The sequence below is a fragment of the Sycon ciliatum genome, chromosome 3, assembly GCF_964019385.1.
Source record: "Sycon ciliatum chromosome 3, ocSycCili1.1, whole genome shotgun sequence".
In the NCBI taxonomy this organism is placed as follows: Eukaryota; Metazoa; Porifera; class Calcarea; order Leucosolenida; family Sycettidae; genus Sycon; species Sycon ciliatum.
Genome location: NC_088645.1, coordinates 46,203,290 through 46,211,434, shown reverse-complemented (window position 1 = coordinate 46,211,434; position 8,145 = coordinate 46,203,290).

The window sequence follows — 8,145 nt, the reverse complement described above, 5'->3', positions numbered from 1 at the left end:
ATTCCATTGGCTCACCCTATCATTTGGGTATACATGTACTGTATGTGGTGTACATGTACTGTATGTGGTGTACGGTGTGTATAGCAGTAAAGCCTGTTGTACGGACAAAATGGATGTGATGGATGCGGTGGGTGTGATGAATGTGATGAACGTGTATAGTTGTTGCACGGGGATCACTGTGATGTGTATAGTTGTTGCACGGGGATCACTGTGATGTGTATAGTTGTTGCACGGGGATCACTGTGATGTGTATAGTTGTTGCACGGGGATCACTGTGATGTGCTGTACATACTCTAACTTACATCATCACGGTATGTTCGCATAATGTTCATTGCATGTGGGCTTTGGTGCAAGGTGGAATTCCTTGATTTGTTCCGTCCACACACAAGCTGAACACGATTTTCCACATCTAGTTGGCAGAATTCGGTACTTTTCCTGGTAAGTTTCATGCATGTTTGGTATGTGGATAATTATTCTTTTATTCCACGATGGCGTGCCGCCAATAAGGATGATTGTTAAGTGCGTTAGAACTGGCACTAGCCAGAAACAACTAGATGGAAATTAACCGGGGAGGCAAGAAGCAATGGATCATGAAAAAACAAGCGGGGGGCAATACCGTTAGCAGGGGTGATCGAGATATCTGAAACCAGGGGGATGCGCGGAGCAGGAACAGGTACTGCTCCAAAGAAGACTGGATGCATTGTTTCGGAAAGAATTTCTACGAGGTTGGGTTGTGATGTCGATAGGTAGTGAGTTGTAGAGGGTGAGGGCACTGTTGATGAGGGAATCTCGGTGCCTGTTTGTGTGTGCGTGTCCGATGGAGTAGGTCCTTGTCTGTCGAAGGGTGTATGGTTGGTGTTGACGTTGTGGTGCAAGATGTGGTTGTTGCAGGTGTGGTGGGGAGGTTTGGTGGTGGATGTCCCATGCTAGTAGGACTTGTTTAACAAGGAGTCGTGGGCTAAGGGTGGGGAGCTTTGCATGATGGAGGAGGGAACTGTGGTGAACTGGTGGATAAAGAATTGCCCGCCAAAAGGTTTGTATGGTTCTGCCAATTTCACTGCTTTGCGAGCAGAATCTGCCACCTTATCACTGCACATTGAAAATTCATTTGCAATCCGACTGCATTGGAGATTAAAAAAGGATACATCATATCTTCGTTCTGTTCGTGTTCACTCAGCTAGCCATCGGCGACTATGCTCGGCCAATGGTAGGCCTTGACAGATTATGCTAGCATAATTGTTCGCATAATTCCTACCAAAATCGAATAATCGCATAATTCGAGGCAAACTGTATACGAATTGCATAAAATTGGAATAATCCGCCTGTTAAAATCAAATTCCAAACAGTTGTACATGTTCTACAAGTACAAATAGATGCACCCGGAAGTCGTAGGTTTACGACTCCCTTGATAACATGTCCAGTCCACTACAATCAGTGACCAGGGTGACGGTCGTAGCTAGGTCGGACGGTGCGTTGACCCCGTTGAACTTTTGCTACAGAACAACGCCCTCTACAAAAACATTCCCCTGTTATTTTGCACAGAACCATCTTATACATTAGCAGCATACATGTATGTGAGCATAAAGCGGGATTCACAGAAGCTTTTTTGCGATGCGACACGCGATGCGACGCGATCTGCGATGGATGCGTGCGATGCGAACTCGCGAAATACCATTCACAGAAGAAGTCAGCGATGCGACAAAGTTTTGCTGATTTGGGTACGTCACCATGATATTCGCGCGGTTTGACACAACTTGTAAAAATTTATAGGCAACTCTTGCACCTTTGTACAACTTTGCTGTAGAAAAGGTCAAAATCGTACACCAAATCGCTTGTCGCATCGCATCGCATCGCAAAAGTTGAGCCAAGCTCAACTTCTGCGATGGCCCAGTTGCGGCAGTTGCGTGGGCCGCGACATGGCTGCGATTTGGGGTTTTCCCGGTTTCGCGCCTGTCGCATCGCGTGTCGCATCACAAAAAAGCTTCTGTGAATCCCGCTTAATGCGGCATAATATGATAACTTTTAGCATAAAAATAGCATAATTCTGCAATTTTTTTCAGCAATGCGAAAAGCATAATTTCACAAAAATATTAGCATAATCTGTCAAGGCCTAGCTGCGACCCACAGTTAATTGGGAACTCGTGGCCTGGCACGAGGGAAACATGGATGCAGTGAATGGGATTTCGGTCTTTGACCACTTTGTGGTGGGTCTGATCTACTCACCTCCCACCACTTAGGAGCTGCATCTGCGCCTTGATCCAAGAGGGTGGTGGCGTTCCTGCGGATGCGGAAAACTGGGCCTTTGGCGAATCGTGAATTTTTTTTGAGGGAAAAACTGTAATTCTTTATTTATTCACTGGTTTGAGGGAAAGACTGTAATTCTATAATTAAACACTGGTTTGAGGGAAAGACTGTAATTCTTTAATTATTCACTGGTTTGAGGGAAAGACTGTAATTCTTTAATTATTCACTGGTTTGAGGGAAAGACTGCAATTCTTTTTTGAAATATTCACTGGTTTGAGGGAAAGACTGTAATTCGTCTTTTTTTACCATTGAGGAGGGAGAAATGACCCTTTTATGAAACATCCTTGACCGAATTGCATGGTGTTGCAAGGGAGCGATACACACATGTATAAGAGGAGGTACTAGTTTGCTTTCATGTTTTGATAACCATGTATCTGTGTGTTAGTGTTTGGGAATGATCACGCTTTGATATTCTGCGTGCATGCGTGCAATCGTGTGTATGTGCATATCTGTGTGCATGCGTGCAATCGTGTGTATGCGCATATCTGTGTGCATGCGTGCAATCGTGTGTATGTGCATATCTGTGTGCATGCGTGCAATCGTGTGTATGCGCATATCTGTGTGCATGCGTGCAATCGTGTGTATGCGCATATCTGTGTGCATGCGTGCAATCGTGTGTATGCGCATATCTGTGTGCATGCGTGCAATCGTGTGTATGCGCATATCGGTGTGCATGCGTGCAATCGTGTGTATGCGCATATCGGTGTGCATGCGTGCAATCGTGTGTATGCGCATATCGGTGTGCATGCGTGCAATCGTGTGTATGCGCATATCTGTGTGCATGCGTGCAATTTTGTGTATGTGCACATCTGTGTGCCTGTCTCTCTTGACGTCTGTATGTATGCGCATATGTATAGCTGCTAAACGACAAACAGGGACTTCTTTCTCAGATGGCGACGTCACATGACAATCATCTCCTACTCATTGATAACAAGGTAAAGTTCTGGAGACAATCATGCTGCAGCTACTGGCAGTCGTTGCTGCTGGTAGTGCCGCCTCGTTGCTGTGATGCCATTGCTGCTGGTGTTGATGGGGGTGATGGTGCACAACTATTGGGCCCCGAAGAACTGAGTGCTGATGAATGATGAACTAGAATATCACCTAGCTCTGCATACTAATATCTCCATGGTGATCCACTGCCCACTGCGCATAGTCTGTAGTACAGTGTACATTATAATAAGAACGGCCTAGCTTACAACAATGACCCCCCCCCCCCTCCACCCCCTCCACCCCCTCCACCCCCTCCACCCCCTCCACCCCCTCCACCCCCTCCACCCCCTCCACCCCCTCCACCCCCTCCCTCCCCAGTTCTCCAGCAACCAACACTACTGTATTGGTGTTAGTAGTGATGGTGTTGCTGCTGCTGCTGCTGCTGGTGCTGGTGCTGGTGTTGCTGGTGCTGCTGATGTTTCTGCTGCTGCTGCTGTTGCTGTTGCTGCTGCTGCTGTTACTGCTGCTGGTGCTGCTGCTGGTGCTACTGCTGCTGCTGCTGATACTGATGCTGCTGCTGCTGCTGCTGCTGCTGCTGCTGCTGCAGCTGAAGCTGTTGCTGCCGATGCTGGTGGTGGTGCTGCTGCTCCTGCTGCTGCTGCCGCTGCTGTTGCTGCTGCTGCTGATGATGATGATACTGATGCTGAAGCTGGTGCTGCTGCTGCTGGTGCTGCAGGAGGTATGTCGATGGTCTAACAGAAAGGCTGACTTTGGCTGATCCAAAGTTGGAGCTCAGCATCCCATTCTACTCAATGTTCTTACAATGCCCCGTTTGCTACGTAATCAAGGGTGTCAAAATGCTGATTGTACATGTGTGACGTGTTCATCTTTACTCTCCTGTGATCCCTTACAGGAAGATAAGCTGCTGAGCTGTCTCCGGGGTGATGCCAAGGATCTTCTGAAGAAGTTCGTTGCAACCAACCTTCCGTTTTTATTCCTTTCTCTTTTTCTCTTGTATCTACTTTTCCACAATATCCTTTAACATGTTATTCACAGTGGGTCCAATGTTATTAGGCATTTTGCCTGTTTTGATTTCCACTATAAATAAAGTATACAACAACAACAACAACAAAGAAGCTACAATACGAGGAGATAGAGAGGAACCTGCGCAGGGTGTCTGAAGTCAGTGGCAACATCACATCCGTACGGGATAATCTCCTCTCGGATTACGATGATGACGATGATGATGACGATGTTGACATGACGAACACGGAGATCATCGAGAATGGTACGGTACCGAACGAAGAGAGATTCGAGCCATGATATGACCTACATCTGCTGTGCCTTCAACTACCTTGTGGTCGTAGAGGTGATCAGGATGATGCTGTGATGTCATAGTGGTGAACTGTTATGTCATTGTGGTTTACTATGACATCACGACATGGAGCCATGGCGTTTGCATTGTTGCGGTCGGCGATCATGTGCATCCGCGGTGCTCGATCGTCATATCACCGTCCTGTGAATGCATTGCGAGAGTTGGCAATCTCGGAGGGCCGGCTGTGAGGTTTTGGAGACGATGGTGGGCAGGACAGCGCCCTTGTATTTTCTTGGTGTTTGTTTTTTGTTTGTTTTTTGTTTGTTTTTGTTTTTGGTGTTTTTTTGTTTTTTGTTTTTTTGTTTCTCGTTTTTGCGTTTTTTCACACATACAATTGTTTTCATTTTTTGGTGTTGTGTTCTAATCATTCGCCATGCCACTGTCAATTGTATTCTGTTTGCCCGTAAAAGAGGCCTTTTTTATTTTATTAGGCCAAACTAAAGAAGGTGTGTGGTTCGACTAACATGGACATTTTTTTTACGGGCGGGCGGGCGGATTTTTTTTTTTAATATATTTTTTAGTACATGTAAATACACTGTATACGCGTATCGAGTAGACTCTACTACCAGCACAAGGCAGCAGTCGTACCACTCACTGCACTGCACTGCAGTACAACTACAAGTCAAGTCCAAAAGGAGCCGCCTGCGTCCGCAGACTCACGCCGCACAGCACGTAGACGTGGACGTGTTCAGTCCACGTACGTCAGTCACACGACAGCCCGCCGAAAAAAAGTTACGGTCGGGCTGAAATTGTACGGTCGGTCGGGTGAGTCGAACCACACACCTTCTTTAGTTTGGCCTTAGGCCAAACTAAAGAAGGTGTGTGGTTCGACTAACATGGACATTTTTTTTACGGGCGGGCGGGCGGATTTTTTTTTTTAAATATATTTTTTAGTACATGTAAATACACTGTATACGCGTATCGAGTAGACTCTACTACCAGCACAAGGCAGCAGTCGTACCACTCACTGCACTGCACTGCAGTACAACTACAAGTCAAGTCCAAAAGGAGCCGCCTGCGTCCGCAGACTCACGCCCCACAGCACGTAGACGTGGACGTGTTCAGTCCACGTACGTCAGTCACACGACAGCCCACCGAAAAAAAGTTACGGTCGGGCTGAAATTGTACGGTCGGTCGGGTGAGTCGAACCACACACCTTCTTTAGTTTGGCCTTATTATTATTTTTTTACATGGAGCCATGATCTCATGGATGTGAACTGTGGTGACGCCATGATTGTGATGTCACGGTGAGGAACTGTGATGTCATGATAGTGAATTATGATGTCACTGTGGTGAACCATAATGTCATGGTGGTAAACTGTGATGTAATGGTGTCACACATTGGTGCATCCGCAACAGACTGTTTTCTCATCCGTTTTTGACATAACAATACTACATGTATACATCATAGAGTGATAATAATGTTAGGCATGCTGTCGTATGGCATAGAGATATTGTGCTAGGCATGCTGTCGTGCGGCATAGAGATATTGTGCTAGGCATGCTGTCGTGTGGCATGGAGATATTGTGCTAGGCATGCTGTCGTATGGCATAGAGATATTGTGCTAAGCATGCTGTCGTGTGGCATAGAGATATTGTGCTAGGCATGCTGTCGTATGGCATAGAGATATTGTGCTAGGCATGCTGTCGTGTGGCAAAGAGATATTTTGCTGTCTTGAGTAAAACGCAACTTATTTAGTAAATTTATAGCCTGCATAGCTGATGCTACTGTTGCAGAGTAGTATGTGCATTCTACATGTAATTCTCACAAGACACCAAGCCGGAGGACTCTCATCTGCACTCTAGTTCTTTTCAGATTTGACCAATATAACTGTTCTAGTGTATTATTATTATTATTATTATAGACAACACCTCATGGCATGAGAAGAAAATCAGCCAGTACGGGAGATGTGGGTGTTAACCAACCATGGTGAATAAAAGAAGAAAAGTAATGGTCAAGACGGAGAAGCATGGGAGGGACAGGTGATGGTGAATCTAGTGAGCAGATTTAAGTGCGTCCAGGGTACTGGCATTGCGCGTAGTAGCGGGCAGCGCAAGCCAAGCAGAGTAAGCAACAAAGAGTGGAGAGCGTACAAGGGAGGACGTTTTAGCCAAGGGGAGGGCAACAGAGCATCTTGTCTGGGAGCCATCTGTGATTCGGAACCAGTTATACACGTTAAGATGAGGAGGATGTAGAGCTAGTTTAAATTTGTGAGCAAAAGTGCAAATTAATTTTTGACGGTGGGTCGACAGTGGGCAAGCATTTGCAAGGACATACAGGGAAGCAGAAGGGTAGAGAGGGGGTAGACTAAACAGGATACGAAGAAGTTTTCTATGGTGGATTTCGAGATACTCAGCGAGAACCGAGGACAAGCCACACCAGCTAACAGCAGCGTACATGAAAAGAGGCAGGATGTACAGTTTGTAAAACAAAATTTTACATTTGAAAGGAAGATGGAAACAATGGGGACGTATAACACCTAGGGCAGAGCTTGAACGGCTGCAAAGAGCATCAATATGGAAAGACCAAGAGAGACGATCATCAAGCATTATTCCCAGGTGTTTATGGTTGGAAACAACCTTTATGGGTTCTGGGAAATCAGGATGGTGTAAAAGTGACATGGATGAGATTGGGGGAAGGAACATTATTTCGGTTTTAGTCAGGTTGGGTCTAAGTCGCCATGTTTGCATCCAGCGTAGGACACTGCATATCTGAGCCGACACTCGAGGTACAAGAGCCGCTGAGGACGAGGATGCTGACAGTAGGGTTGTATCATCAGCAAATAACGAGACACCTGGGTCTATAGAGGGTAAATCGTTTACGTATGCTACGAACAAAAGAGGTCCAAGTATGGAGCCTTGGGGAACTCCAGAAGACACTGGTAGAGGAGATTTGAAACCGATGACCTTAATGTGCAAGGATGTACGGACGCTGTTCACCATGTACTCCAGCCTAGGTGTGCATGACTGCCATGTTGCCATGACGATGTCTTGAACTGAGTTTAATGCGTAATAAGAAGCGACTGGCTCCTGCAGTCCCCTGTATATTGGCACATGTCAAGATGATTTCGTTATTAATTATTTTGAATTTTTGATCGATCTAACATAACTCGTTTCGTTGCATTACCTTTGCAGAGTTTTCTCAAAGCCATTACACGTTCCTTGTGAAAACAATGCGGATCTATCTTTGTAAGAGGGGTTGTCATCTATATTTGCGGCAAGGGTGGTCATTTTATCCTCGCACAGCCCTTCAACTGCGCTTATGGTTTCTGGGGGGGGGGGGGTGGGGAGGGGGGGGGGGGGGGGGTGTTGAGGGTTTGGTAGATTGTTTTCAGGCTTTGGCGGATAATGTTCAGGATTCAGACGGGTACAGTGGACTCACACACTGAAACTGAAGAACTTGGAGCCCAAGAACATGCAGCCTGAAATGCTAATAACGCCACAACCTAATGTTGAGAACGGTGGTGTTGCCTGTTGGTTTTCCGTCTGCTTTTGGGATACATAACAATATGCATAACAATATGTATCTAATATACT